Source organism: Dipodomys spectabilis, unplaced genomic scaffold, assembly GCF_019054845.1.
Source record: "Dipodomys spectabilis isolate Male_0828 unplaced genomic scaffold, ASM1905484v1 ptg000234l, whole genome shotgun sequence".
Classification (NCBI taxonomy): domain Eukaryota; kingdom Metazoa; phylum Chordata; class Mammalia; order Rodentia; family Heteromyidae; genus Dipodomys; species Dipodomys spectabilis.
The window spans coordinates 17359270-17369394 of record NW_024870911.1 but is presented as its reverse complement, the minus strand read 5'-3'; positions in this window follow the sequence as shown (position 1 = coordinate 17369394).

Genomic DNA, 10125 nt, shown 5'->3' with positions numbered 1-10125 from the left:
CCTTACTCCCTGCCCCCTCCGGGCCTGACTCTATCCCGCCTCTGCTCCCGCGCTCCAGTCTCGCGTTAGAAAACCGTTGGTCCCCTAACGAACCGCTCTAGCTCGAGCCCTGCGCGCGATTTTCCCCTGGAACGGCTGGGCTCGCTGTGGGAGGAAATCCCAGGCGGAGGGGCGCCGGGTTTGGAGACTTCACCCCCAAGTGGGCCATGGGTTTTATTATTATTATTATTAATAATAATAATAATCTTTTCGGCTTTGGGTGCCAGTCCTGGAGCTTGCACCCGGGCTGGGCGCTGTCCCTGAGCTTTTTGCTCAGAGCTAGCTCACTACCACTTCAGTCACAGCTGCACTTCCGGATTTTTGGTGGTTAATGGGAGATGAGTGTCACTGACTTTCCTGTGCTGGCTGGCTTCGAACCTAAGATCCTCCATCTCAGCCTTCTGACTAGCTAGGATTACAGGCGTGAGCCACCTGCTCCCAGGTTGCCACTGGTTAAATATTTTTGAGGGAATAAACCAGACCTCGAGGAAACACTCCTTCAAAAAGAGGCCAGGGGCTGGGAAGGTGGCTCCGTGGTGGAGCGCTTGCCTCGCATGCGTGAAGCCCTGGGTTCGATTCCTCAGTACTACATACACAGAAAAAGCCGGAAGTGGCGCTACGGCTCAAGTGGTAGAGTGCTAGCTTTGAGCAAAAGAAGCTCAGGAACAGCGCCCAGGCCCTGAGTTCAAACCTCAAGACTGGCAAAAAAAAAAAAAAATCCCCAAAAGAGGTGAAAAACTTGTGTTTGTGAAATATGTGAAAAAGAGTTGACATCATAAATCAAAAGTTGGGTCCCTCACATCAGTTTTGTAAATGTCAGAGACCCTGTCCAGGGCAGCAAAGGAAATGAGTTTTTAGCAGATGAGGAACTGTTTACCTGTGGGAGCAGACACGTGGCACTGCTTTAAGAAATTTGTGCCTTGGGCTGGGAAGGTGGCTCAGTGGTAGAGTGCTTGCCTTGCATGCCTGAGGCCCTGGGTTCGATTCCTCAGCACCACATAAGCAAAACAAAGAAAAAAGCCGGAAGTGGCACTGTGGCTCAAGTGGTAGAGTGCTAGCCTTGAGCTGAAGAGCTGAGGGACAGCGCCCAGGCCCAGATCAAGCCCCATGACCGGACCCAAAAAAAAAAAAGAAATTTGTGCCTTTGGCTGGGAAGGTGGCTCAGCAGTAGGGTGCTTGCCTTGCATTCATGAGGCCCTGGGTTCGATTCCTCAGCACCACATAAGCAGAAAAAAAAAGACAGAAGTGGCGCTGTGGCTCAAGTGGTAGAGCGCTAGCTTTGAGCTGAAGAGCTGAGGGACAGCGCCCAGGCCCAGAGTTCAGGCCCCACGACCGGATCCACAAAAAAAAAAAAAAAAAAGAAAGAAATTTGTGCCTTAGGTGAGACAGGAAGGATATTTGAGGGGACTGTCTAGGATGTAGGTGTCCCCAAGCACATCAGTTTGAGGCAGGGAAGCTTTGTGCCTTAACCTCTAGTGGTGGTTAGTAACAAGAAACTAGACCAGTTTTTCCTCTGTCTTTCCAGCCCTCTTTTCCTCCCCCCACCTCTTTTTTCTTTTGTGCCAGTTTGAACTCAAGGACTCATGCTCTCCCCCTTGGCTTTTTTTTTTTTTTTCCTGCTCAAGGCTAGCACTCTACCCCTTGAGCCAGCCACAGCTTCTCTTACTGCTTGGGCTGGCTTTTTGAGTTATGATCTTTCGATCTGAGCATCCTGAGTAGGAAGGAGCACCTGGCCCTAAGACCACTTAAGGATCATATAGAGACATGTCCCCAAATTCACTGCTAGTTAGAACACAAAAGAAGCTTAAAAGTGCCACAAAGGCCAGGCACTGGTGGCTCATGCCTGTAATCCTAGCTACTCAGGAGGCTGAGATCTGAAGACCATGGTTCAAAGTCAGCCAGGCAGTAAAGTCCATGAGACCCTTACCTCCAATAAACCACCAGAAAATTGGAAGTGGCGCTGTCGCTCAAGTGGTAGAGCTCTTGATGTGAGCTGAAGAGCTCAGGGACAGTGCCCAGGCCCAGATTTTAAGCTCCAGGACCAACAAAAAAGAAAAAAGTGCCACAGAATAATCGCAAAGAATAGGGACATCATATTAAGCAACTAGGTTGAGCAAGACAGTATTAGGAATGGTGGAACTTGAATTTTGGGCTCAAATTCCACTTAAAAGGAATACAAGGTGGCTCAGTGGTAGAGCGCTTGCCTTGCATGCCTGAGGCCCTGGGTTCGATTCCTCAGCACCACATAAGCAAAATGAAAAAAGCCAGAAGTGACACTGTGGCTCAAGTGGTAGAGCGAGCGCTAGCCTTGAGCTGAAGAGCTGAGGGACAGCACCCACGCCCAGAGTTCAGGCCCCACGACTGGACTCAAAAAAAAAAAAAAAATCCCCTTAAGGAATACAAATCTTTAACTTTATATTTTTTAACTTTTTAATTCGTATTTCTATTTTTATTTTTTGGTAGGTCATAGGGCTTTAACTCTGGACCTAGGCGCTGTCCCTCAGCTCTTCAGCTCAAGGCTAGTGCTCTACCACTTGAGCCACAGTGCCACTTCTGTTTTTTTTTTCTGGTGGTTTATTGAAGGTAAGAGTTTCATAGACTTTCGTGCCTGGCCTGGCTTTGAACTGTGATCCTCAGATCTCAGACTCCCTAATAGCTAGGATTACAGGCATGAGCCACTGAGGCCTAGCTTAACTTTTATTTTTTATTTTTATTTTTTTTGTCATTCATGGGGCCTGAACTCTGGGCCTGGGCACTGTCCCTCAGCTCTTCAGCTGTAGGCTAGCGCTCTACTGCTTGAGCCTCAGCCCCACTTCTGGCTCTTTCTGCTTATGTGGTGCTGAGGAATTGAACCAGGACCTCATGCATGCAAGGCAAACACTCTACCACTGAGACACCTTCCCATTCCCCAACTTTTTTATTATTTTTTATTTTTATTTTGGTGGGTTGTGGGGCTTGAACTCTGGGCTTGGATGCTGTCCCTGCACTCCTCAGCTCAAGGCGAGCGCTCTACCGCTTGAGCCACAGTGCCACTTCCAGTTTTCTGGTGGTTTATTGGAGATAAGAGTCTCACAGACTTTCCTACCTGGGCTGGCTTTGAACCAAGATTCTCAGATCTCAGCCTCCTGAGTAGCTAGGATTACAGGCGTGAGCCACCAGTGCTCGGCAGCTTTTTTATTTTTAATGGGGTTGTACCTTAGAGCCCAGGCTGACCTTGAAATTTCGAGTCTCTTGACTAAGCCTCTGGAATATTGAGTTTATAGATGACATATTACAAGCTATTGACTCTCAAAAGCCTACTACTTAGGGGAAACAAAATACCCAGATTTTAAAAAACGGTAGAATGACTAGGAATGTGGCTCAGTGGTATAGTGCTTGCCTAGCATACATGCATGCATGAAGTCCTGGGTATGATTCCTCAGTATCACATGAACAGAAAAGGCCAGATGTGGTGCTGTGGCTCAGGTGGTAGAGTGCTAGCCTTGAGCACAGAGAGGCTCAGGAACAGTGCTCAGACCCTGAGTTCAAGCACCAGGACTGGCAAAGAAAAAAAAAGAAAAGAAATACAAGCTGACCATGGGTGATTCACACCTGTAATCCTAGCTGTTCAGGAACGTGAGATCTGAGGATCATAGTTCCAGGCCAAGCCTAAGCAGGAAAGTCCATGAGACTTTTTTTTTTTTTTTTGTCAGTTGTGGGGCTTGAACTCTGGGCCTAGGTGCTGTCCCTCAGCTCTTCAGCTCAAGGCTAGCACTCTACCACTTGAGCCATAGTGCCACTTCTGGTTTTCTGGTGGCTAATTGGAGATAATAGTCTTATGGATTTTTCCTGCCTGGGCTGGCTTTGAACCTTGATCCTCAGATCTCAGCCTCCTGAGTAGCTAGGATTACAGGTGTGAGCCACTGGCACTGGGCAGTCCATGAGACTTATCATCTGCAATTAATTAGCAAAAAGCCAGAAGTAGAACTGTGGTTCAAATGGTAGAACACTAGCCTTTGGGGGGGGGGGGGGGAGAAGCTTGCCAGTTTTGAGTGAAAGAGACAAGTGAGGGTCTGAATTCAAGCCCTAGTTCTAGCAAGAAAAAATTATCCAAAGCACATAGTGGATGACATCTCTGAGTTGGTTTGAAACTAGCATCTCATGTTTTACCATTGATCTATACCCTCTTCTGTCAATGCTAGCTTGAACCTAGTGTCTTCCAGATCTCACTGTCAAGTAGCATGAAGCCCCCCAGTGCCTGGCTCCCCATCCCTTTTTAACTTTTTTGTCCAGGGCTTAATTTTCTTCTTTTTTTTTTTTTGTCAGTTGTGGGGCTTGAACTCGGCTCAGCTCTTCAGCTCAAGGTTAATGCTCCATCACTTGAACGACAGCACCACTTCAGGTTTTCTGAGTGGTTTATTCGAGATAAGAGTCTAACAGATTTTCCTGCCTGGGCTGCCTTTGAACTGTGATCCTCAGATCTCAGCCTCCTGAGTAGCTAGAATTACAGGCGTGACCCACCAGCACTCAGCCAGGGCTTAATTTCCTAGAAAAGGCACTTGTGGTTTTACTGACCATATTTATAGTAAGGCATTATGAAATTACCTCAGTTGTACGTTTTTGATAGGCTAACACCAATTTTTTTGTTGTTGTTGTTGGTCGTGGGGCTTGAGCTCTGGGCTTGGGTGCTACTCAGGAGGCTGGGCTCTGAGGATCACAGTTCAAAGCCAGCCTAGGCAGAAAAGTCCATGAGACTCGTATCTCCAATTAACCATGAGGAAACCAGAAGGGCGCTGGGCTCAAGAGGTAGAGCACTTGCCTTGAGCTGAAGAGCTCAAGGACAGTACCCAGGCCCAGAGTCCAAACCCCATGACCACCACCAACAAAAACATTGGTTACATTTGTTGCCTGGAGCTCAGAAAAACTGCAAGTATGGTAGTTGAGCAATGATCTAAATCCCAGAAGTACAGCAGAAGCAGTAGGAATGGGAAAAGGCTCAACAGAATTTTGATGTGTCTGGCCTTGAAGTCTATTTAGAAAAGGAAAGAGATAAGCAGGTTTCCAGTGTGGGAGATTGGTTGAAATGTGACACCATTAGCTGTGATGGAAAGAAACAGATGGAGGAGTAGAATGATAATTTTGTATACATTTTGTAGTTGAGAGAAAGCATTTTTTTTGTGTGTGGGATTAGTAAGAAATGGAAGGGGGAGAGAAGCCATTAGAAAGGGAGGAGTTGAAGACAGGAAAACTGTCTTGAATGAGGCAGGAGAAAATAAGGAAAAATAAGGTCATGGAAGAGAAGAAATGAAATTAAGTCTTAGGGTTTTAAAATGTGTAATGGAGGGGCTGGGAAGGTGGCTCAGTGGTAGAGCGCTTGCCTTGCATGCCTGAGGCCCTGGGTTCGATTCCTCAGCACCACATAAGCAAAAAAAAAAAAAAAGCCCGAAGTGGTGCTGTGGCTCAAGTGGTAGAGTGCTAGCCTTGAGCTGAAGAGCTGAGGGACAGCACCCAAGCCCAGAGTTCAGGCCCCATGACCAGAACCGCCCCCCCCCCCAAAAAATGTGTAATGGAAACTGGTGGGCTGGAAAGGTGGCTCAGTGGTAGAGTGTTTGCCTTGCATGCATGAGGCAGCCCTGGGTTCAATTCCTTAGCACCACATAAGCAGAAAAAGCCAGAAGTGGCGCTGTGGCTCAAGTGCTAGCCTTGAGCACAAAATGCTCATGGACAGTGCCCAGGTCATGAATTCAAACCCCAGGATTAGCACATGCATAAAGGCCTGACAAAATATATGAAACAATGGTTCAAAACAATGGGCTAGGAAGGTGGCTCAATGGTAGAGTGCTTGCCTTTTATGCGTGAAACACTGGGTTCAATTCCTCAGCCCCACAAAAGCAAAAAAAGCTGGAAGTGTGGCTCAAGTGCTAGCCTTAAGCTGGAGAGCTGTGGGACAGCATGCAGGCTTAGAGTTCAAGCCCCATGACCACCACCACCACCACCACCACCAACAACAACAAAAAAGATATCAAGTACTTCTTTAAAGATGGGAAACTAGCAGGTGCCGGTGGCACATGCCAGTCAGTAATCCTATCAACTCAAGAGGCTGGTGTTTGAGAATTGCAGTTCAAAGCCAGCTTGGGCAGGAAAATCCATGAGACTCTTTATCTCCAATTAACCACCAGAAAACTGGAAGTGGCCTGTGGCTCAAAGTAGTAGAGCACTAGCCTTGAGCTGAAAAGCTCAAGGACAGTGCCCATGCCCAGAGTTCAAGCCCAACGACTGACAAAAAAAAGATGGGATTGGGCTGGGAAGGTGGCTCAGTGGTAAAGAGCTTGCCTTGCATGCACGAAGCCCTGGGTTCGGTTCCTCAGCACCACATAAACAAAAAGAAAAAAGCTGGAAGTGGCGCTGTGGCTCAAGTGGTAGAGTGCTAGCCTTGAGCTGAAGAGCTGAGGGACAGTGCCCAGGCCCAGAGTTCAGGCCCCACGACCGGACCCAAAAAAAAAAAAAAAAAAAGATGGGAAACACATGTGATAGAATTCTATGCTAAGATTCAGGTTAATGCCTGAGGATTTCCATTGTGAGGGGAGTAAAAGTAGAAGGCAGGGTAGACTCTCAGAAAGGAGATAACTTCACATCAAGAGATTTCTGAACTGGTGGCTGGGAAGGTGGCTCAGTGGTAGAGCACTTGCCTTGCATGCCTGAGGCCCTGGGTTCGATTCCTCAGCACCACATAAGCAAAAAGAAAAAAGCCAGAAGTGGCACTGTGGCTCAAGTGGTAGCCTTGAGCTGAAGAGCTGGGGGACAGCGCCCAGGCCCAGAGTTCAGGCCCCACAACTGGACCCAAGCTGGGAAGGTGGCTCAGTGGTAGAGCGCTTGCCTTGCATGCATGAGGCTCTGGGTTCGATTCCTCAGCACCACATAAGCAAAAAGAAAAAAGCCAGAAGTGGCGCTGTGGCTCAAGTGGTAGAGCGCTAGCCTTGAACTGAAGAGCTGAGGGACAGCGCCCAGGCCCAGAGTTCAGGCCCAACGACCGGAAACCCCCCCCCCCAAAAAAAACCCAAAAAAAACCGGACCCCCCCCCCAAAAAAAAAGATTTCTGGAACTCTTGGGAGTTCCCCTTGAGTCAACTGAGTATTGGTTAGTACATGTGTGTAAAGAAAATATATAGGTTAGGGGAAGAACTACCTCAAAGGACTAAAGAGAACAGTATCTAAATTTCACACTGGTTTCCACCAGCCAGAGGAAAATAGCTTAGAGTAAAATCAAAATGCTAAGGATTGTTTGAAAATAAAATTATTTGTGGGCCATATGAAATTATCAACACAAAGCTGGGTACTGGTAGCTCATAGCTACTCAGGAGGCTGAGATCTGAGTGAGGATCAAGGTTCAAAGCCAGCCAGGGCAGGAAATAAACCACTAGAAAACCCGAAGTAGCGCTGTGGCTCAAACAGTGGAGCACTAGCCTTGAAGAGCTGAGGGATAGAGCCCAAGCCCAGAGTTCAAGCCCCACGACTGACAAAAACCAATAAAAAGAAAAAAAATGCAGATCCCCAAGTTCAATCCCCAGTCCATGGACTGGTAATTGGGTGGCTCAAATGTTTAGTTACAGCTACTTGGAAAATTGTGAGGCTTTAGGCAGCCCATGCAAAAGTTGAGATTTTTAATATGGTAACCATGACTATCATTTGAGCTACTCAGAAGGATCACATCCCAGGACCTGGTAAAAAAAAAAAGCTGGAGGTCTATTAGAATAAAAATACATGCCTAATCTATTGGTCCTGTATTCAGGAGGCTGAGATCTGAAGATTACATTTTGAAGCCAGCCCTGGCAGAAAAGCCTGTGACTTTTTTTTGCTGGTTATGGGGCTTGAATTCAGGGCACGGGTGCTGTCCCTGAGCTTTTTTTGCTTAAGTCACACTTTTTAATTTTTTGTCGGCTATAGGGCTTAAACTCTGGTCCTGGGTGCTGTTCCTGAGCTCTAGCTCAAGGTGAAGGCTCTACCACTTGAGCCACAGCGCCACTTCCAGGCTAGCACCTAAGAGTTACAGTGATACTTCATTTTCTGGTGTAATTGAAGTCTCACAGACTTTCTTGCCATAGTTGGCATTGAACCGTGATCCTGATCTCAGCCTCCTGAGTAGGTATGATTACAGGCGTGAACCACAGGTGCTGGGTCCCATGACACTTATCTCTAACAGTTAAAAGAGCCTGAAGTGTGGCAAGTGGTAGACTGCTAGCCATATGCATAAAAGCTCAGGGATAGTGCCCAGGACCAGAGTACAAGCCCCAGAACTGGCACCAAAAAGAACAAAATCAAGAAAATGAAACAAAAGCCTTATCTGAAGATTTGGCATTATAAACCTTCCCAGTCTAGAAAGTATGCTAGGACTAGTATACCACAGGATAGGACTGAGAGCTTGAAGGTAACATCAAATGAAGGGAATGTCCCTAAGAGCAGTATTTGTTGTAGAACCCACAGAAATGTTCCCAAATGACAAAGTAGGTATATTTAGGTCCCTGCACAATGAAAATGGCAAGTGTCCCTATCCAATGGCTTGGTGAGATGGTATGTTCACCAGGCAGAAAATACTGTGTGAGGACTTAATGGATTCACTGTGGGGGCCTCTGGCCCTGCAATATCTGCAGGCACAGGCCCCTATAGATTGAGAAACGTTTTGGTATCCAGATGTTGTGGTAGAATCAAATGTTCCTCAAAAAAGTCAAGGATAACTTGTCTAGTGAAATCCAGGCAACAGGATCTTGAAGGCTAGGGATTGGTTGATAGGGCTACTGAAGGCCGCAAGCTTGATATGCTGGAGAATCAGATACCCAAGGAGCCTGATAGGATATTATATCTGTGAACTCTTGGGGGACATTAAAATCATAGTATCCAGTTTGTGTAGCATTACTACTGTTAACACAAAAGAGATTAAGATGGACTAGGAATATGGCTTAGTGGTAAAGTGCCTGCCTAGCATACGTGAAGCCCTGGATTCAAACTGTCAGTACCGGGGCTGGGAAGGTGGCTCAGTGGTCGAGTGCTTGCCTTGCATGCATGAGGCCCTGGGTTCGATTCCTCAGCACCACATAAGCAGAAAAAAAAAAAGGCAGAAGTGGCGCTGTGGCTCAAGTGGTAGAGTGCTAGCCTTGAGCTGAAGAGCTGAGGGACAGCGCCCAGGCCCAGAGTTCAGGCCCACAACTGGACCCCCCCAAAAAAAACAAACTGTCAGTACTACATAAACAGCAAGAGCCTGAAGTGGGGTTGTGGCTCAAGTGGTAGAGTGCTAGTCCTGAGTTCAAGCCCTAGGACTGTCCCCCCCCCCCCCCAAAAAAAAAGACATCAATGAAATACTTGCTTTTTGGTATTGAGGCTTAAATACAGCTGCCACTCAGGTTTTTTTGATCCTCGCTGGTGCTCTACCATTTGAGCCACAGCTCCATTTCTGGCTTTTTCTGGCTAATTGGAGATAAGAATTTGGAGGATTTGCCTGCCAAGGTTGGCTTTGAACTTTCTCAGATCTCAGCCTCTGAGTAGTTAAGAATTACATGTGAGCCACAAGCACCTGGTCACTAAAATGCATGATGGAACACCCCACGTTTTGGTGGATTGATTTAGATCTGCTAAAGTAACTGTAGCAAAACAGCCTGGACAATGTTTTGAGACAAAACCAACTAGAATTAAGAATGGACTCTAGGTAGGTGACCTAAGACTCCAGGAGGACAAAGGGATAAACTTGGACCAAGTGGTAAAATCAACCTCTCCAGGAACCAAAGGCTTCCATGGACTAGTTGACCTAGGACTCCTGGAGGATAAAGGGATAAACTTGTAACAAGTGGTGAAATCAAGCTCTCCAAAGGCACCAAAGGCTTTCTTCTGACAAGGCTGTCAGACCAACCTCAGACCACTACCTAATTATTCATACTTCCTGCTCCCCCCACCCTTGCTTTGTCTCTTTATTTCACCTTAATATTGTTTCAAACAAGAAATGATTATTCATGTCAATCTTCCTATAGAGGTAAGCATAAATAGGGTAGCCCAATATGTGTGTGTATATATATATATATATATTTTTTTTTTTTTGGCCAGTCATGGGGCTTAAACTCAG